This window comes from Cervus elaphus, chromosome 33 (assembly GCF_910594005.1).
Source record: "Cervus elaphus chromosome 33, mCerEla1.1, whole genome shotgun sequence".
Lineage (NCBI taxonomy): Eukaryota > Metazoa > Chordata > Mammalia > Artiodactyla > Cervidae > Cervus > Cervus elaphus.
The window spans coordinates 53,562,297-53,584,863 of record NC_057847.1 but is presented as its reverse complement, the minus strand read 5'-3'; the positions used below and the strand labels follow the sequence as shown (position 1 = coordinate 53,584,863).

The 22,567-nt window shown below is 36.0% G+C and overlaps 2 long non-coding RNA genes across 2 annotated transcripts in view; both read left to right on the top strand.

Annotated features, from left to right (window-relative positions):
• The first annotated feature begins 1,176 nt into the window (after positions 1-1,176).
• On the top strand, positions 1,177-18,255 carry LOC122688669. Its single transcript, XR_006339538.1, has 3 exons — positions 1,177-1,188; positions 15,296-15,301; positions 17,871-18,255. It is a non-coding gene; the product is annotated as an uncharacterized LOC122688669 (long non-coding RNA).
• Positions 18,256-21,323: 3,068 nt separating this feature from the next.
• The window catches only part of LOC122688668, a 43,549-nt gene continuing 42,305 nt past the window's right edge, over positions 21,324-22,567 (top strand). The window contains exon 1 of the long non-coding RNA XR_006339537.1: positions 21,324-21,461. This is a non-coding gene — a long non-coding RNA (uncharacterized LOC122688668). The remainder of the gene's footprint in view (positions 21,462-22,567) is intronic.

Sequence of the window (22,567 nt, the reverse complement as noted above, 5' to 3'; positions counted from 1 at the left end):
ATTCCAAATAAGTATGATGCTAGATTGGGGAAAGAGAGATATATTTTTTATCATGTTGAGGTACCCGTATGTTTTATATTTTTGACAATATAGAAGCCAAATACAGATCAATAAATTGACACATAAACATTTAAAAATTGTGCATGGTCAAGAACAATATATGAAAGTCAAATGATAACCAAAACGCTTGGTAAAGTACTCACAAACTTACATTTAGGAAAGGGACTAGTGTCATAAAGTCATTCTAGATATTGATGATTAAAAAATAGCAACACCTTAAAAGAAATATACATAAATATTATGAAAAGGAAACACATCTTTGGCCTTTTAAATATATGACAAGATGCTCAATAACACCCACAATAAGAGAACAATTAATTAAACTATATTGAGAACCACAGATTTTTATTTGCGTATTGGCAAAATGTAAAAGTTGTTGAAAGTACCTGCTAGTGAGGCTGTGGGAAAGTGGGTATGACACTGTGGCAGGTTATTTAGTAGTACCTATTAAAATTAATAATGCAGATATCTCCTAATTTATCAGATTCAATTCTGGCAATTTGTCCTATGGATGTGCTTGCATATATTCAAAATGATATACAAATAGATTGTTGTTGTTAAGCTGCCAAGTCATGTCTGGCTCTGCAATCTCATAAACTGCAGCACTTCAGGCTTCCCTGTTCTTTACTATCTCCCTGAGTTTGCTCAAACTCATGTCCATATAGATTATTTATCACTATGTTGTAATAGTAAAGGAACCACCTAAGTGTCTATGTAAACAGTTTTGAACAGAAGACTGGTTAAAGAACTAAAAGACATCTTATAATAGAATGCTTTACAACTCAAGAAAGAAATGAGGAATATCTGTACATACTTATATGAAAAAAAGCAAAGTTCAGGGCAATATGGTGCTATGTTTTGCTTAGAAAAGGAAGAAATGGGAACATATATCTGTTTGTACTGCTACAAAGTTCTGAACGGATAGCAAAAAAGTTAATGACAACAATCACCTTTGTGGGCAGTGGTGTGCAACTGAAATACAGGAGGGAATGATCTGGGAAAGAAAGCTTCACTGTATGCTTTTTAAATGCACTTTTAAAATTATTGATCCATATGATTGTATTATCAATTCAAAATTATATTTAAAAAGACAAATATATTTTCTACATTTCTAAGAATACAGGTTTAGTAAAAGTTTATTTATTTATTTATTTATTTCTCTTAACCTGGGTGGATCTTAGGGTCTTTTGCCTCCATCAAAATCAAAAGGAGAAAAGAAAATAATCTAGGGTTTATGACTGAAATTCCATAAAAGATGATGAGTGAAGGAGGATCTATCATAGGATGTCGTAAGAAAGAATTAAAAATAGAAATTGGAATTTTCTGTTTTTAAGATTATTTGAAAAAATTTCAATTGAATTTGGAATCATTGCATTTTTTTTCTCATTGATTTTAATTTAATGTAAAAAATGAATGCTTACATTCAGGGGGATTAATAGGTTCGTAAATAATACTCAAAGTTGATTTTTAAAAAATAACCTCACCTGTCTTAAAAGAAAGTGCAGAATGTGGTTAAGATATGTTATCGAGTAGTGGGTGTGCTGTCCAAAGCAAAGTTCCCATAAAGGCCGGGGAACCCTCATTGCCCTTTCTCGCCTCCTGCTTTCCTTTGAGAGTGCCAGTCTGTGGAGAGAGAATGCCTCCAAAGGACACAGGGCCTACGGGAGGACTATGGGTTCAACAGCAGTTCTGGGGCTTGTTCTAATGTGCTAATCCTGTGACTGCTTCTTGGCTCTGCCCATGGCCTTGGCTCTGCCTCTTGGCTTGGAGACTGGGCCTTGGCTTGGTTAACTCTGTGACTTCTGGTTCTGAACACTGGCTGTGACCCCAGAATAAATACTTGCAGCAACCTCATTAGAACTCCTGGTCTGTGGTTCTATCCTGGTTTCCTGGCCCTAGGCTGCTCCTCTAATGCCAGCTCACAGACTTGAGACTTTGTCCAGAGTTGTATGGGAAAGGACTGCAGTAAATTGTGAAGGACTACACAAATGTAAGAGATTAATAAAATATTTTAATTTGATCTTTTGACAAAGACACTAATAAGGAACACAAGTGTACAGTGATAAGACAAAATTGTCCAAAGCCTTTGATGATACATATCAAGGACTGGATGAGAGGTTCTTTACTTCTTCATCTATATTGGAAGGAATTAATTTAATATATGTACAATGTATTCATTCATTAAGAAAAAAATCTCATCTCCAAAGTCTAACTATTGTACTTGATTCTTCATTATGTTTCAGACTATGTAGCCAACTTCTCCCCTGGTCCCTTCATGAGGATGTCTGCTAGGTAACTTATACAGAATGTAGTCTAAATTGAACTTATCCAATTTTTTTTCCAGCTCCTGCCCCTCAACCTTCTGTCCTCCTACTTCTCCTGTACTCTCCAGCTCAAGGAATAGCATCATCATTTCCTAACTGACCAGGTCAGAGCTATGGCATCAGCCCTAGTTCTCCCATCCTCGTCTCTAAATGACAATAATCTTTCAATTTCTTCTGTCTCTCTTCTACTGCAAGCGAACTTTACCTCTTGAAGGGACATTTGCAACAATCTCCTGACTGGTCTCTTTGCTTACAATCCTGTTTCCAGTGTAGTATTGTATGAAAAAGTGAGTGATATTTTAAAAATACACATCTGATCATGTCACTATTTGGCTGCTGTTTCTACCACTTGGAATAGCTATTCTTCTTTTACTGCCCAGAAAGGTAATTTAGGTCAATTCCTCTTATTTAAGTCTAGATTTCAAAACCTTTGGCGTGTTTTCCTGAAGTCTCACCCCTTTAAGACTGACTTAGTTGCCTCTTCTACATGTTCTGGTAGAACTCCGCTTCTGCCCTCAAGAATTTATCATATGAAATACCATTGCCAGGTTACTTGTCTATCTTCTCCACAGACTCTAAGGCATAGTGAGGGTATGGAAAATCTATTTTTTTTGTTAATTGTCATATTCCTACTTCCAAAATAAACCAGGAATACAATAGGTATTCAATAATTATATGTTAAATGATTAAGTGGATGAATGCATAAACATTTTAAATGAAATGTATAATAATTCAATTACTAAAGTAAGGAAAACATCTGCTTCGTTTTAAAGAATGGTCAATTGAGTAAAAGAGACATAGCTATACAACAACAAAAAAAAAGATTCAGTAAAATGCAATAATGGATTAACAAATATAGAGACAGAGATGAAGAGTTTGCCAATTCTATTGTAGGTAAGGTAGAAAAGAAAAAGATACAAATAGAAGAATATACCTTGCATCTCCAAGACACACACACATGAGCACACACACACACAGACACATACACACACACAAAGAAGACAGAGAGAGAAATGGACACTAACATACAAAGATCAGTAGGTTTCTTAGAAGCTTTCATGTGGGTAATGGGTGTGAAGAGTGTATTTAAAACTTTTTACTATTCTAATTCCTTGAAGGTCTGATGGGCATAAAGGTTAACACTTTATTGAAGTTTTGCAATAATAGATATGAAGGGGCATTGCTTTTTGGCAGTTTCACAGTTGGGTTAGATACAATTAGGTCATGCCCAGTTGGTTCCCCAACTCTGGGCCATCCCTCTAATAGTGAAGATTTTAACTGTTAAACAAATGAAAATTTGCGTTAAATGATTCAACACAGCTTTTTGGAGTACTAGCAAGAAAGGTAGGTTTCAAAATTCAAATGATTCTGCACTATTATGATTCATCTTTATCTGATTAAAAAATCCTTGTATATTAAGTGGATATTTCTCATTTGAAATTTTATTATTGTATTACATATGTATTATTACATAAGAAATAATTGGGCATTCTTTTTCTACTCAAAACCCTTGAATAAAAAAAATTTGTGTCTTAGGTAATCTTAACTAGCTAGATTTCAAGCTGTTGAGTAGTCCCTGTAGTTATCAGGGTTTCAGAAATGTGATTGGAGCATAAGTATAGCTTTTGTAAACTTAACCTTATCTTCTATTATCTTCTTTATTTCTGTTAATGAGGAAAATGATACTTCTACTCTAAGAGTATAAAGGAAACAACTGTTTATATCTCCATCTACTAAAGTCTTCTTAATAAAAAGTCTTCTTAGTAATTCCTTTATATAGTTTTTGCCATGTGTCAGCATCTAAAGGAAACATCGTTATCAATGTTACATTGTTTAATGAGATGCAAATATTGAAATCATCCTCCTTGAGAATAGTGGGGGTAAAAAGACATACTTATTAGCAAGTTTGTATTAAAATTGTTTTTCATTCTCTGAAAAGCATTATAGTATACATTACCCATTAAACTATAAGGCAGGATCTCAACTTGGGCAAATTGCCATTTGGAGCTGGAGAATTCTTTGGTGTGGGGTCTGTCCTTTGCATTATGAAATGTTTAGCAGCATTCTTCACCTCTGCCCTCTACATTGTCAGCAACACGCCTGCCCAAATTGTGACAATTGAAACAATATCCAGACATTGCCAACTATCCCTTAGGAGGCAAAATTGACCCTGATTGAGAACTACTGCTCTGAGGCTTGTAGTTTGTTTTCAGCTGTTTACCCAAATTTTATAAAGTCCAGGCTGTGCGGTAACTGTTCACAAAAAGTTTTTTTTTTTTTTTTTGAGTGAAGTAATGAAGAAATATAAGTCCTCTGTCTTCCCTGCATTTTAAATAGATGTCACCAGGAAAAAGAAGTTCCAGGGGCCTATGTGCTCAGTACTACATTAGGTATGGTCATTGATACAAAGGAAGTGAGTAGCTTGGTCTCTGGGCTAAAGAGGTTTTTAATCAAGTTCTAGTGAAAAGATCAATATTCCAAGAATAGTAGACTAATGGAAGGCAGAATATATTGGCAATGAACCAAAAGGCAAAGTGGTCATACTCCAAAATGTATGGCACAAACTATGGTGATATTACTGATCTTTTGATTTGATGTTCCCTTGAAGGTTCTATGACCCATTTTGACATGTGGGCAGTGGTGAAATGCTGGTTTATTAACTCAAAACTCTCTGCTATGATACATAATAACAGAGAGAACAGTAAGAAGATATTCTGTTTAAACAAACCAGATCACTTTTTCATGGGACAGCCAAGCCATGCTGCAGACGAGGTGCTGAGCCTGGTTATGTTAGTAGCTGAGCAGTAACTGAAGGAGACAAATCTAACCAGGCGTGGCAAGTCCATGGCTGACATGTGAGCTTGTACATTCAGAATGAGGACACGGTAATGGAGATCATACAGCGTTTTTCTGTTAGCATCAGACCTTAGCTATTTAATGATAATAAAACTTTCCTAACATTTGCAAGTTTTCAAATATTTATTTTCTTTCATTCTGCACCATTCCTCTGACCACTAAAATAATTTAGGTCATGTGTTTTTGTGTTATCTAAATAGCATTCAACACCAGAACAAAAAAATCCTTTCTTCACTTTGAACCATTAAAATCCTGGTTGGATAGTTTATGTCAGGTTTTAATCTCTTGAAATTTTTACTGTGATTAATAATGGATCTTTGAAGGCTAAGATATAGTCATTTCTACAATATCTATTTCATACTAGAAAAATCTCCAAATTAAATAAGCTAATATCAAAATCTCATATATTATGTGCAAAGAGCTCTTTCTTAAAAAAACCATAGAATTTAATAAAGACAAAGGACTTTGGAGAACATTAAGTTTATAAATGTTACTGTGACTTTGTCAAATAATTTAGTATTCTCACCTTCACAGCACACAGCAGAAGAGTAAATTCCCTTCTGGCTTGGAACTAGGGTGTCCATGTGATCTGTTTTCACCAATGATATGTGAGCAGACAAGTGTGGTTCCTGGGCAAAACCCCTAAGAGGCATGACTTGACTTTGTCACTGTGACCAGCAATATTCCAGACAGTGGTGGCTCTATTATCTTCAGTCTTGGAGTGAGGATAATGACAAAGCAGAACAGTGACTTCAGCTGACTTGCACAGAACTCACGGAAGACAGAAATTTGTTGTTTAACCAACAGCTACATATAGCCAATAAATATCAATACAGGAAGTAAGATTTGATTTGGTAATTAAACAGTTAACCAAAATAGATAATATAAAAGGAGGAGCAGATTTTGAAACAGTATACTGGGTATAGTTTTGAACGGTGATTCACATATTGGTGGTATTCAATATAACAGTTAATTCTTGAGCAGTCCCCTGCGGATCTGTCCTTAAATAGTCAAAATAACCAGTGAAACTCTATCGAAATCTATATTCCATTTAACTTATAGCCAGCTGAAAAGCAAAAATATTGGGAAGAATTACTCAGTTTTCAAAAGAAATTCAAAATTATAATTTAGTAAGTTTCAATATTATGTAAGATCATAGAAATTTAACATCACCTATTTTATTGGATGAGTGTAGCTGTGGTATAATTTATTAGATGCATATGTGAGCATATCACTTTTGTGGTCTCAAGTGCCAAACTCCATTTAAAACTACAATGACCTTACATTGTCTTTTTCTTATACTGCAGTTTCTACCTTTTATCCCTTCTATCTAAGCAGTTAAAGACTACATACTTGGAGTAGTATAATATTGTAATGATTCTTCCATTTTTTTACCAAATGATATTTATTGAATCCTATTATATTAAAAGCAGTGGGAGAAAGAACCACTGGATATGCTATTAAATATCTGATGCTCTTAAGAAAGGAGAAGGCAATGGCAGCCCACTCCAGTACTCTTGCCTGGAAAATCCCATGGATGGAGGAGCCTGGTGGGCTGCAGTCCATGGGGTCGCTAAGAGTAGGACACGACTGAGCGACTTCACTTTCACTTTTCACTTTCATGCATTGGAGAAGGAAATGGCAACCCACTCCAGTGTTCTTGCCTGGAGAACCCCAGGGATGGGGGAGCCTGGTGGGCTGCCATCTATGGGATCACACAGAGTCGGACACGACTGAAGTGACTTAGCAGCAGCAGCAGCAGCTCTTAAGAAGTTTAAAATGTAGATAAAGCAACTTTTATTTAGAGTGTAAGAGTCAGATGCAAACTGTGCTAGCATGGTCCTGTGTTGACTAGGCTGAGATTTATGTTGTAGTTTCTTTCATTCTGTTGGAAGATGATAGAAGGATTTCTGCTATAACACTCATTTTGAAAACATGAATTTGTTCCAACATGATTAATATATTAGAGAACAATTTGCGTAATGCAAATTTTGAACTTCCTTATGCACAGTTTTGTCTATGAGAAACACAAGGTGAATGAACACTGAAAACTGCACACGGTAGAATTGAGATGCTTGGAGATAAAATACACACATGCACATATCTCAAATGTTCACCAGCTACCATGTTCACATCTCATGTGTTATGAGCCACACCCTTCCACACCTCACACTACAACTATCTGTCTAATTTCTTGTAGCTCTCCTTTCCCCCACTTCTTAGTAACACATGAGCTAAACTCTGTTGAGGTCACCAGCATAAGCAATGTTCAGGTCTTTTTCAAGATAAACTGACATTTACTGAAGTATTTCCATATTTTTTTACCCATTTATCATATGTAAAACTATGTTAACATTTTTACCAGGTTTCCTTTTTTTTTAATGAGTCACTGACAAAGTTTTTGAGTGTTATACCCCCAAATCATTTCCTGCATAAGTCCTGGTGCTTTTTATTGCATAATTTTTGCATATAATGCCTTACAGCAAAACTGATTATACATAGGTCTGCTTACTTTGGTTCAATATCAATAGCAATAATACTGATAGTGCTAAATCTGCAGGGGGATTTAACACTGGGGGCTGTTTGAAAGCTTAAGGATGCAGCACTATTCTGTATTTCACTCCAGGAGAGAAATATTTAGAATTTTTGAAACATTGCACTTATCTCTTATAAAAAGAATTCAGACATGTCTGTAACTATGATAGTATCTTTTGCAAGGAGCAATTGTCTCCCAGATATTTAGTCAACTATCTCATCTGGGAAGGATAAGGTCTTCTTGGACAATCAGCAAGTTCTCAGTTTAACTGGGTCAATTATTGTCACTTTGTATATTTCCTTTTTAGCAATAAATGGAATAGAGAATGCAGTCCAGTTTCCCAACTCATTCACTTATTCATGATTTTGGCAAATATTTATTGAGTAACTGCTGTGTATCATGAACAGTTCTAGATTTGTTAGGCACTGTGGTAAGAGAGACCAAATTCTTGCCCTTGTAGAGCTCATTATATTAACCATGAAAATTATAAATCTGCAATAACATAAGTAATCAAAGAGAATTAGTGGTAGATATTTTCTGTCTTTAGTTTTGGGCTGAGTTTGTGGGTGGCAATCCTTCAAGGATAACTTCTAGTTTCAATTGTCTCTGACAAAACTAGATTGAAGTAGTTGTTCTCTTACAAGGGAATGCCAAAGACAAGTGTTCTGCAGAAAAATGTTTTCAAAAAATTGTTTGCTGATGGAATAATCAACAGCTCAACTAGGCCAGGTTGTAGATGTGTGACCTGTTGCTGTGTACCCTGGGTGTGTGGTAGAAAACTGCAAGAAAGACTTGTTTGGCTACTAGTGGTTTCTAAATTGAATTAATTAAGCAAACATTTCAACATTCACCAGTAGGAAATGTTAGCTATTCACATTAAACTATTAAAAATTTTGATGATGTTTTAGTTCCAATACAAATTTAGCCAAACTCATTTAGTCTTAGAGAAAGAGGGTTAACTTCATTTATTTCTTCTAAATATAAACTTGCTTTCTTAGCTGAATTATCCAAGATCTTTCCCAGTCCTCCTGGCTCCCTTTTTTCTTCCTGATTTCCTTTTGTTCTGCAGAGGGCTCCATGCCTTGGGTGAGGTTCTGAACTACAATAGAGGAAGAGGGAGCCTCTGTGGTCTGCTTTGAGCACTACGAAAATGTATTGAACAAGTTTTACTTTCTTAGAGTGCTATATAGCTGGATTTTTTTTTTTAATGTGTCTAAGAAATGGAAACATTTTGTCTCATATAAAAAAGAAATATTTTTATACTGTGCTCCACTCACAGACCACATCAGAGGTATTCTAAGAATAGAATAGATCAAATATATTTTATGGAAATATAATGAGAAAAGGATGTGTTCCCAAAACTCACTCTGAACAAAGGAATGCAGCATAGTCAGAAATACTTTAATGCTCCTAACAATTTTCTCATGTGAAAGGCTGAGGAACAGCCCTGGTTTAGAGAAATCTCCCACTTCTCCCCAGGCTCCCTGAACTTGAGATCAGAACTAGGAAATCTATACATTCTGAAAAAGAAAATGTATGGAAAAAGTGACTTGGGGCATTAACCAAAAAGGCATTTTTTTGAAAGAAGAAAACATCAATATGAAACATTTTGTCATATTTCATTTCATTGATCATATATTTATTTTATGTATTCCAGAATACTGAAACTTAGAAGTAACTGAATTTCTGGGGATTCATATTAGACTTGTCAGTCTGTGTTTGAAAAAACTTACTGGGAAACCAAATATGTTACAATCATTTGCTTTTATCATCCTGTTCTACCACATATACAAAGAATAGTAAGACGAAATACACTGAACATATACCTTCTCTGAAAAACAAAATACATCAAGGGCTGAATTTATATTCAAACAATAACATTCTTTTCATAATAATAACCCACAGGTGTTTAAGGAACTAAACTTACTGACTTTATCAAAGTCACCTGACCAGTTATATTTTCCTAATCATACTACCTAATGCATTTTAAGAATATATTAGTTTGCTTTTTAAATTTTTCTAGCTATGACACTAATGCATAAGTATGATTTTCTTGCTTTCTCAAGATTCTGTGTTCCAGTTTATATATTCATATTGATTCTTCTGCTGGAGTCAGTGTTACCACCAAATGTCTGTATTGTCTTGCTGAGTTTATTTTGCTTCATAATTTTTCACTTCTGAGATATTCTAAATTGGGCAATAATATTCAGCCCCTTTTCACCCCTACATTGTGTTTTCTCAAAAAATATATGCATTCTCAATGGGTTACTGTTTATTTACTGTACATGCTATAGTACAGTCTGAAGGGACTACATAGTCCCATGAAAGAGAAGTCATCATAATATTTATACATTAAACACACATATTCATGTACATATATCTATTTTTTTAAACCCAAAATGCATATGCTATCATGGCCCCCAAGGTAGCAATAACATATGCAGAGAAAATTTATGCAGTTCCAGGCTGTGAACAGGATTTCTAAGAGCTACTTCCAGAAAACATTACCCCCCTCCTTGTTCTTCAATCTGTCCGCTTACTTCACTCTGAAGACCTCCATTCGCTTCCTAAATTGACTAGTGAGCTGGAGGACTTAGCCTAATCATTAGGTTTGCTATTTGGTGATGTCTGAGGAGTAATGGGAATATTTTTAGGAAGGGATGGTGTGTGTATGTTTCTTTGTATATTGTTTCCCTCATAAAGGATTTGCAGGATGGATGCACTGCTTAGATAAACAGAGCAGTTTTATTTTTTAAAAGCATCAATAAAATAGTGTACAAAGGTATAATTTTTGTCAACTTAAGTTCCTCTAGGTATTTTCAAATTAAAAAAAAACCCAAAATTCTGTAGCATTTAAAAATAATTTAACACATTTTTTAAAAGATAAATTTTTTAGATCTCATTGTTTAAAATCCCCTGAATGAGGAAGGAATATATGCCCTCAAAATCTTTCTATTTTCTTATAAAACAGGAAATGCTATAGGATGATACAAATGAAGAGAAGCAAATTGTTTTGTTTTGAAAGATATACATTCACAATGTTTAATAGAATATTTGAAGTATTACATTGTATATTAATGATTCTTTACAGTATTGAATATTTACATAATATATTTATATTTATAGGTACATATATACTTTATATATGCTTATGTGTTATAAACCTATGATATATATATTAATATGATATTTTAAAACATCATTATATATTATTTAAATCATGAGAGCTGCACTAAAATTACTTTATGTGGGGGCTTTCCCCTAAGTTCTGGTGAACCATGAGAGACCATCTGCATTAGAATGTGACAAAATGAAAATGGAAATAGGGTTTATGAGATCTTGAACTCTCCTATCACTTCTGTGTCTTGTCTTCTGTCTCAATTTTTCCATCAATAGAATGGACATGAATTAAAACATACATTCACAATACATTTTGAGTTATGAATTAAAAAATCAATTTTTTCCATGATAAAATAGTCCATTCTATTTTTTATGATTCTTAGTAGTAATATTAAAACAGAGTTAAATTTTGTCCGTTTCTACAATTTGCTTTAGCATACAGATTGCTATCCAGTCTCATTTGGCTCCCTGTGTTAGAGTAAACAGCGTGTCTTTCAGGTTCTTCCATGATCTGGCTTCCTGCTCCTTCTCAGGCAGCATTTTCTGTACTCTTGCACCGACTCACTCTGTCTTAGCCACACTGATGTTGTTATTGCCCCTCCGACAAGCCAGGTAATCTTCATCTTAAGGTAGGGCATTCACTTGAGTGTTTTCTCTGCCTCAAATATTTTCCCCCAGGTATTCATTTGGTTGGCCCCCTTATTTCCTTTCATCCTTTGGTCAAATATCATTTCTCAACAAGGCCAACTCTCATCACAGTATTAATGTTCCTATTACTCATTTTCTTTCCACCATAGCAGTCCAGATCCCCTTTAATCATTTAACGTTTTCCCTCAGAGTGCTTATCACCTTCTAATATACTAAGACCATGGTATCCAATCCCATCACTTCATGGCAAATAGATGGGGAAACAATGGAAACAGTGACAGACTTTATTTTGAGGGGCTCCAAAATCACTGCAGATGGTGACTGCAGCCATGAAATTAAAAGACTCTTGCTCCTTGAAAGAAAAGCTGTGACCAACCCAGACAGCATAAAAAAGCAGAGACATTACTTTGCTGACAAAGTCTCTCTAGTCAAAGCTATGGTTTTTCCAGTGGTCATGTATGGATGTGAGAGTTGGACTGTAAAGAAAGCTGAGTGCTGAAGAATTGATGCTTTTGAACTGTGGTATTGAAGAAGACTCTTGAGAGTCCCTTGGACTGCAAGGAGATCCAACCAGTCCATCCTAAAGGAGATCAGTCCTGGGTGTTCATTGGAAGGAGTGATGCTGAAGCTGAAACTCCAATACTTTGGCCACCTGATGCGAATAGCTGACTCATTTGAAAAGACCCCAATGCTGGGAAAGATTGAAGGTGGGAGGAAAAGGGGACCACAGAGGATGAGATGGTTGGATGGCATCATCTACTCAATGGACATGAGTTTGAGTAAGCTCTGGAAGTTGGTGATGGACAGGGAAGCCTGGCGTGCTGCAGTACATAGGGTCAAAAAGAGTCAGAGACAACTGGGTGATTGAACTGAGCTGAACTGAATATACTAGAGGACTTACTTCTTTATTATATTTATGTATTTGTTGTCTATCATTCCATAAAGAATGTAAGATACATGAGGCAGGGATCATTGTCTATTTTGCTTGCTGATGCACTCAACTGCCCAGATTTGTGCTTGGTGTAATATACTCAGTCTATTCATTGAATGAATTAAATGAGTGAATGAATGAATAAACAAATGCAAAATGTCTCTTTTCAGACATTGAAATGGCTTCCCAGCTCTCATCATGGCAATTTCTTTTCTCTGAATATGCTCCAATTTATTTGCATTCCTATAAAAATAGTATTCTATAGTTTTCTTGATACACTCTAAATCAGTTTGAAGTATAAAAGGAAAATCTCTTCTATCATTTTGGGGACTATCTTCCTAGTGATTCTGCTTTGAGAGAAACATGTCATACTGCTGATTCAAGGGAAATTATAATTAAGTAAGATAATGAAATATACTTTTGTATTATCTGCCCTTAAGTTTCATGCACCTCATTCCATACTTTTGGGGTTGATTTTATGGATATAAATGTTGGAATTTGCATTTATTCACTTTATATTAGGTTTTGTGATAGTAGATTCTATTATTACAGGTTATGAAATGTTTACCTCATTCATTCATTCGCTGTTGGTGCTGTTCAGTAGCTCCGTATTATCCAACTCCTTACAACTCCATAGACTGCAGCATGCCAAAGTATTGGAGTTTCAACTTCAGCATCAGTCCTTCCAATTAATATTCAGGATTGATTTCCTTTAGGATCGACTGGTTTGTTCTCCTTGCTGTCCAAGGGATTCTCAAGAGTCTTCTTCAACACCAGTTCGAAAGCATCAATTCTTTAGTGCTCAACCTTCTTTATGGTCCAACTCTCACAACCATACATGACTACTGGAAAAACCACAGCTTTGATTAGACAGATCTTTGTTGGCAAAGTAGTGATTCTGCTTCTTAAAATGCTGTCTAGGTTTGTCATAGCTTTTCCTCCAAGAGTAAACTTCTTTTAATTTTGTGGCTGAAGTCACCATCTGCAGTGATTTTGGAGCCTGAGAATATAAAGTCTGTCACTTTTTCCATTGTTTCCCCATATACATGTATAGAGTCATCTCTTGTGTTGTTGGGAGAGGGTGTTTTCTATGATCAGTGTGTTCTCTTGGCAAAATTCTGTTAACCTTGAACCTGCTTCATTTTGTACTCCAAGGTTAAACTTGCCTGTTACTCCAGATATCTCTTAACTTCCTACTTTTGTATTCCAGTCCCCTATGATGAAAAGGACATCTTTTTGTTGTTAGTTCTAAAGGGCTTGTTGGTCTCATAAAACCATTCAGCTTCAGCTTCTTCAGCATTAGTGGCTGGGGCATAGACTTGGATTACTGTGATACTGAATGGTTTGCCTTGGAAATGAACAGAGATCATTCTGTCATTTTTTAGATTGCACCCAAGTACTGCATTTCAGACTCTTTGTTGACTATGAGGGCTACTCTATTTCTTCTAAGGGATTCTTGCCCACAATCGTAGATATAATGGTCATCTGAATTAAATTTGCCCATTTCAGTCCATTTTAGTTCACTGATTCCTAAAATGTCGATGTTCACTCTTGCCATCTCCCCTTTGACCATTTCCAATTTACCTTGATTCATGAACCTAACAAAATCCAGGTTCCTATGCAATATTGTTTACAGTATCGGACTTTACTTTCACCACAGACACATCCACAACTGTGTGTTGTTTCTGCTTTGGCTCAACTTCTTCATTACTTCTGGAGCTATTTCTCTGCTCTTCTCCAGTAGCATATTGGGCACCTACCAACCTGAGCAGTTCATCTTTCAGTGTCATATCTTTTTGCCTTTTCATATTGTTCATGGGGTTCTCAAGGCAAGAATGCTGAAGTTGTTTGCTGTTCCCTTCTCCCGTGTGTCACTAAGTAAATATTAATTAGATATCTACCTTGTTTTAATTATCATTACATTAAAAAAGTAAGAAAACTGGGATATTAGCAGCTCTCTTGGAATTTACAATCCTGGGGGAGGGGAAGGCATTAGAATGGATACGTGTATGTATATGACTGAGTCACTTTTCTGGGCACCTGAAGATATCACAACATTGTTAATCAGCTATACTCCTACGGAAAATAGAAAGTTAAAAAAATTACTACTCATGCAGTAGATCCTTATTACAGCCTGTGATGTCTCAGCTTCTGTATACTACTAAATATTGTTGACATTCCATGTTATACTCAGTCTTATACGTTGTTATATAATATTCTGCTATTATTCTATTCTTTTCTAATATGTGAGACATAAACTCACAATGCAAAGTAGAAATTGTAACAGGCAGTTCTTCCACCATGAATGCATGAAATAGGGGGTTGACTGTAGGAAGTGACAATTGAGTTGAGATCTGAAATGAGTTAACTATGAAAGGAGAAGGAAGACGTTTTCATGCAGAGGTGATAAAGTCGAGAATGTTTTTGGAGCATAAAGCAGCATGATGTGTATAAAGGTCTGAACGAAGTCCAAAGTACTTAAAGTCAGAACTGTGCAGGGGAGTAGAGTGAGATGAGGTGCAGGTGGGACCTGATCCTGTAGGGCCACAAAAGCTGGTCTAAAGAGTCTGTTATCTTAGATGGTCTTACCTGTCTGACATTTAGAGATTTTCAGAAGCAAAAGTTTTGTCCACTCTATCTGAAAGTGGTGTGGTTGTGTTTAAACTTCCTTATAGAATGTAGATATTCCTTATAAGATTTATTTCAGTTAAGACACAATCACAACCTTCAAGTACATGGATCCAAGGGAATAAGAAGATGGAGGCTAGGAAAAGTCTGATAATAAACAGTTCTCCTTTATCACCTCTGAGGATAGCACAGTGGGGAGTAACTAAAATGCTGCAGAAAGTCAAATAGAGCCTAGAAGAAGCACACACTTTTTTGTTTTGCTTTTGCTTTTTTTGTTGGTCTTGTTTTATATTTACAGGGTCAGAGAGAAGAGCTGTTATAAACCTCCTTCCATTTAAAATCAGCCATTCCCTTGCAAATTTAGAGTTTAAATATTTTTTGTTGTTCTTGTTTAAATTTTCTCACCCTGAATGTTAAGGGAAAATATAAAGAATATAAAAAATTGACAAATATAATTATATATTAATTTCATTCAACCTAAGTGTACTATTTCAGTATCCTTGAGTATAAGTCTGGTACTAATTTTCCTTTTTCGGTACACCACTCCACACATGCTTATTAGCAGGAAGTCTACTGAATGGAGAGGTCTCCTCCTACCTCCTGAATTGTGCAAGAGCCTCAGAGTCTTGGCTGATATAAAAGTGACATGGTTTGGATATCTTGCTTCCCAAGATTTGTTGCTGAGAAAACTTCAAAGTCTGGGGCTTCAACCTCAGGCTTCTACCTCAGCTCACAGCGGTGCCACATACTAAGGTTCCAGAGCTGTAGTTGTCTTACTTCACATGCATGTATATACTCAGAGGTTTTTTTCCCAAGATAAAGCTTCATACATTAGGGGCCAGAACATGATGAACTTTCACTCTTTTCCCTACACTATTAGAATCAGTCCTTCCTGAAAAATCTGAGGCTATCACAAAGAGGTAGAACCATCAACTCAGATTTCGACTTTGTTCCTGGAGACATCTCCTTTGTAGTTATTGGCAACAGTTTCTACCTATGGTCTTTGTTCCCAGCCACCTTGTTCTCTGCTGCCAAATTACTTTAACTCTGAGTCTTCAGTAATGGGTCAGCATCCCTGAGTTCCTTTTACCGTTCACTGCACTCATACCAGGAGTCTGCTGTCTCTAAGCCAAATAAAGCAAATGTTTTCTTAAACCTGTCCTTTGTGCTAAGTCACTTCAGTTGTGTCCGACTCTGTGTGACCCTGTGGACTGCAGCCCACTGGGATTCTCTGTCCATGGGATTCTCCAAGTGAGAATACTGGAGTGGGTTGCCATGCCCTTCTCCAGGGGATCTTCCTCACTCAGGTATCAAACCCACGTCTCTTATGTCTCCTGCGTTGACAGGCATGTTCTTTACCACTAGCACCATCTGTGAAGCCCCATAACCTGTCCTATATATTTTCAAAATTAATAGAAGCCCCTAAAATGACCTTGAAGAGCTTAATATTTTATTTTGATCCACATGTTTAGTTCCAGCCACGGGGAATGAAGATTCAGGTTTGGCTTTCTTATTTCACCAACTAAAAGGAAACAATCGCAATTAGAGATCAAAATTCAAGAGAGCCAAGATTTTTATGTTTGATACACTGTTCTATCTCCAGAACCTGGAACAAAATCTGATATAAAGTAGGTATACCTTTACTTATGGAGTTAATAACAAAAAGGGTGATCATTGTGGATAAATAGTTTACAATAGAATTGTGGTCAGAAAGTACCTTACTAAGAACACAGTTGTGATTGGTTCAAAGATTACATTTAAAGCTATTTGATGCAGTTTTGGAGCAAGAAATAAATAGAGAAGGTATGATGATGAGAGGGTTTCCATGGTGGCTCAGACAGTAAAGAATCTGCCTGCAACGCAGGAGACCTGGGTTTGGTCCCAGGGTTTGCAATATCCTCTGGAGAAGGGAATGGCAACTCACTCCAGTATTCTTGCCTGGAGAAGTCCATGGACAGAGGAGTCTGGTAGGCTGCAGTCCATGGGGTTTCAAAGAGTCTGACACAACTTAGAGACCTACACACACACACACACACACACACACACGATGATGAGAGTGGAGATAAGAGCCTGAAATAAAACTAGACTGTTTCTCAGAAGTATATTAAAGTAAAAGTTTAACTTACAAAATATCTAATTCTCTCTCAAATAAATGATGCAAAAAGTTCCCATGTTAACATAAAGGAAGCCCATAAAATATTCTTAAAATATTCTAATCTCCATATACATATATATATAATGAGTATGTCTTTCACATTAAAGTGTGTATTTTTAAAGTAAATTAGATTACAATCAAGGATAAAAAGCAAAATTTTGTAGAATAACAGATAAACACCACTGAATTGCTATTTCTATCAAAAACAAAGCAATGGAATATTTACGATAACCCTCTATATATTGCATAGATTTCATATATTTGATTTCATTACACAGAGTATAACACTCAATTAGGTTATACTAATAATGCCTCCAAAGAAGGCATTCTGGCCTAATGTGTACATAAAAAAGGATTTAAAAAATCCCTACCTAATCATGTACTTTATGATATGCCAAACCAACATATTGGGAACCTAACATAAGCCAGTAGGCTTTTCATTTAAAAGATTGTATCCTTCAATATTATGTTATGTACCTTCGTTTTCTTCAGATGAAGGCCATATTCACTTATGGAACAAAGTAGAAGGCTCAAAAATGTGAATTTTCTTATGTCTGTAACAGAAATTGAAAGTTCATCATGCAATTAAATTTGGTTCAGATTGAACAAGAGGGCATGGTTTGTTTTTTTTTTTGCAGGTAAAAATTATACTTTTATTTGAGTCACCAGGAGAAAGATTCACTTGTGGTCCAAGTCAAATGTTCAGAATCATAACAGGCCAGAAAGATTTGATCCCAAGCACAAGCCCACGAGGGAGGGGACCAAAACAGACCAAGAAAAGACAACCACCCCATATAAAAAGATGGATGGACGGCTTCACACACACACACGCACGCACATACACACAGGTGAAATGTTTGGACAGAAGCAAATTCCACGTGATCATTTCTATTTCTTTTTAAATACAGGTTTGTGGGGTGGTATTTTTTTTTCCAGCTATTAAAAAAAAAAAAAAAAAAGGCCCAAAAGTGCATATGTGAGGGGGAAAAGGCAGAAATTAAGCAATAAAGTAGTTTTCCCTGGCGGGACATTTAAATTCAAAATACAAAGATATCTCTTTATCTCAGATCATTGGCTTTTCTTTTAATCCTGAAGTAATATTTAATGTTTGCCTTAACTTTGAATTTCTTAATTGTCCTCAGAGAAATATGATCTATATTTAAATTAATTATCACTTTGCCAACATAGGACTGTATAATCAAAGTGATGGTTTTTCCATTAGTTGTATGGATGTGAGAGTTGGACCTTAAAGAAGGCTGAGCACTGAAGAATTGATGCTTTCCAACTGTGGTGCTGGAGAAGACTCTTGAAAGTCTCTTGGGTGGCAAGGAGATGAAACCAGTCAATCCTATAGGAAATTAACCCTGAATATTCATTCGATGGACTGAAGCTGAGGCTAACGCTCCAATACTTTGGCCACAATGCAAAAAGCCAACTCACTGGAAAAGACCCTGGTGCTGGGAAAGATTGAGGGTAGGATGAGAAGGGGGGGCGACAGAAGATGAGATTGTTGGATGGCATAGTCAACTCAATGGACATGAATTTGGGTGAACTCAGGGAGATAGTGAAGGACAGGAAGTCTGGCATACTGCAGTCCATTGGATCACAAAGAGTCAGACACGACTGGGTGATTGAACAATAACAATAATTTGTAAGTCTGTCCAGAGAGAAATTCTTGATTTAATTCCCAATCAAACTTTCTAATTTTCCCTTGTTTGAATATCGACTCTAACATCACTGCTGCATAATTCTTAGAGATTTCCTCTCAACTAGATAATTCCCAAGAATAAACTGTGATATATTTTAGTAAGAAAAGAAACACAATTGTGATGTTTGTCTTGAGAGCTTCATAATGTAGAAACACAACAATTGACTGGTTCACAATTTAGGACTACTTCAAAATGAAATTCTGAGCATCATAGTCATTTAACCCAGAACAGCAGAGGAAATTAAAAATTATGTTACACTTTATACAGTACTTTTTTGTGGGCATGTGGGGAAAAAAGTATTCTAAATCTAGTGAGATATTTATTAAAAGGCTACCACACAGCCAAGAAAATAAGGTAGATTTTATTTAAAGATCTGGAGAGTGTTTTTTAGAAGTATTCATGAATAGTTTTTGGATTGCACGTACATGGTTCACCAAACTAATCAGTCTACTTGGCTTACTTATTGCTACTCAGCACACTGTCAATTTGGAATTCCTTTTCTCTAAAGATGGTCAGACTCAGTACACTTGATTGAAAATACTTGCTGAACTTGGAATTTGAGGCAATCAACATGTTTGTCTCAAGTATCCTTCTATTTTTTATTTTGGAAAATGAAATTTGAAACTCAAATCTGAACCATTTTGGAGTATCTTTTAAAGAATATTTGCTTAATCTGCCCAAATAAGTTGTAAGCATTGTGGTGGTGGCGGGGTTTTATACATTGTACACCTTTGGATTCCTTGATAACAGTAAATACTTTTGCTGAGAACTGAAAGTAGATTTATTAAAGAAGATGTAAACAGACTTAACCTCTGACCTTTTTCTTACTAGCTGTGGGACTATGGACAAGTTACTCAACCTCTCTAAGCCTGTAAAATGGGAATGCTAATAGTATTGGGCTATAGGTAGGATTAAGTGAGATTATAAACTTAAAACAGTGCCTGAAATTTTGTCAGTAGGAGATATTGGTAAAAATCATAGGTATTGTTATCACTACTATTGTTTCCATTAATACTATACAATACATTTTGTTGCTGATTCTCCATAAATGTGTCGTTAAATTATAACGCTGCTGCTGCTGCTAAGCCACTTCAGTCATGTCTGACTCTGCGACCCCAAGGACTGTCCATGGGATTCTCCAGGCAAGAATACTGGAGTGGGCTGCCATTTCCTTCTCCAGGGGATCTTCCTAACCCAGGAATCGAACCCAGGTCTCCCACGCTGCAGGCAGACTCTTTACCCATCAGGGAAGCTAATCATATTGATAATTAGGCAAATGCAGGATTTGGTGGATAAAGTGAGAAAAGGATGAGGTCATGGTCATTATTCACTAATTTATTATGTCCCCATATCCTGGAAACACAGGACGTTTACAGAAATATTACGTAAATATAATCCAGATATGGTTGACCCATTCCGTTCTTGTCCTGTGTCCATTTTGAAGGAGACCTCAGTCCATTGACTAATTTCTCTCAAACTAGTTTGAACTTTACAGAGCTTTGAAGGCAATACAGAATTTTATGGAAAATTTCATATGTGGGGGGAGGCATGTTTGTTGAAAATGTATATTGACAACACTAAGCAACAGGTGAAAAAATGCCCATCAGACATTTTTGTTCTTCCCAGAAACACAGCTTCCTCATCTCATCTCAGTTTGGAACCCTCTTTTCCTCAAAGCTACTCTCTTGCCATAAGAAATTCAGCTCTTTTTTAAGTGCATAAGCCCAAATCATTCACAAAGTCTGCAATGAACTGATTGAACTCTCTTTAGAAAATGTTTATAGATCAACTGTGGCTTTCCAAATACACGTGTATGGCTCTCACACCTCTCTTACAGGTGCTATAAGAGTGAGGGCAGCAAAGTATTCCTTTGACAAAGACTAGATCTTCTTGGGAGGATATTCTGATATTAAGAAAGTTGAAATTCCCTACTTGTCATTACTTACTGAGAGTATTGTCTGAAAATATTTATGTAATATGTATCAAGAATTTAGTCTTTACAAACCACTGGATAGGTAAAGTGAGAGGACGGAAAGAGGACTAACCATGTCTGTCTTCTTGTCTGAGGAGAGACAGACACGTAATTAAAAAATACCAAAAAGGGCTGATTCAGCAAATAGTTTTAGGCTGGGATATGGATACAAGAGAAAGAAATTAATCTTAACAGGATGATTCTAGGAAGTAATAGTTTTGTTTGAAAGTTTCTCTATCCTAAAGGACTGGTTTGAATTTTGGTTTGTGAACGTTGAGGTCAAAATGTATTACATAGAGACAGTTATTTATGCAAAGGCAGAGATAATTATTCAAAGGAGGTCATTTCAGAGAAACTGCAGGGACTTTATGGAATGGAGAAATAGGAGACAGAAAGATCTGGAGAAGGCTTGGGATAAAATCATGGAAGTTTGGAGGAGCTGAGTCATGAAAAGAAACTGTGCTGTTTTTGGATCACTTTGTGACAAGTGGGTTAGAGAAAAATCTGCAGTCAACAATTCAGGTTAGTAATTAAAAGCTAATTTTTTCTGAATTGTTATTCTGTTTTTGAGCTATACCTCTGATTTTGTTTAATCCTCACAACACTGTATTATTTCCATCTTACTGAGAGGAAAACAGACATAGAAAGGTAATTTTTTCACTAGCGCACAGTAAATGCCCAAGCTGTGGTTCAAATTTAGGATTTTCTGATTCAAAATTTTTGGTTTATATTTTTCCCTTATCAGAAAGGAATTGCAATTCATCAGACAGAAGTAATGTGATTCTTCACATGGGCAACTAGAAGTGAAAAGAGAGGAGATTGATTTTAAAAATAGCATACAGGGAGATACTGTAGATTTGTAACATTGACTAGATGAGAAGAAGGCGAGAAAGCAAGAGACTTGTGGGCAAGAAGAGAGAAGAAGGGCGCCATTGCCACATGTGCCAAGTCAGGAGGAACGCCTTGGCCAGAAATCTGAATCTGGAATTCAGTCTTAGAAGGGGATGATTGAAATGGTTTGAGGGCATAATGTGTTGCAGAGGGTGAGACTATTAATACATATGAAGGATGCACCGAAGAGGAACGTAAAAGGAAAATGAAGCAATGTCTTCTAGAGCCAGAAGAAAAATCAGTTAGGACAGGGCAAGAGATGGAAGCACATCAATAAAGAAATAAGCATGGAAATAAGCATTAATAAGTGTGGAAAATATAGAAAATGCTGCAAAGTGGCCAAGTGCTTCTGAACTGGGCAACCTAGGGGAAATCAAGTCATTTCTTGAAGCTGAAATTTCTCCAAGTAGCTGTTAAAAAATCTTGTTAAAGAAAAGATGGTTCTGAGGATAAATGTGCTAGACACATGCAAAATGCTCAGCACACTGCCAGGCACAAAGTTCGTGATTGGTGAATTCAGCTATCAGTAACAGCATCATCAACATATTAGTAAAAGTTAAAAGAGGCACTTAGATTCGATGACTCATAGGTTTTTGGTGATAGTTTAAGTAAATGGTTTCCATACTTTGTGGGTCAGAAACAGATTACAAGAGTTTGAGAGGAGTAGAAGTAGAGAAATAAACCCTAAACTATTTTTTAAAAGCTTGGTGGCAAATGTAAGGGTAGAAGGTAATGAC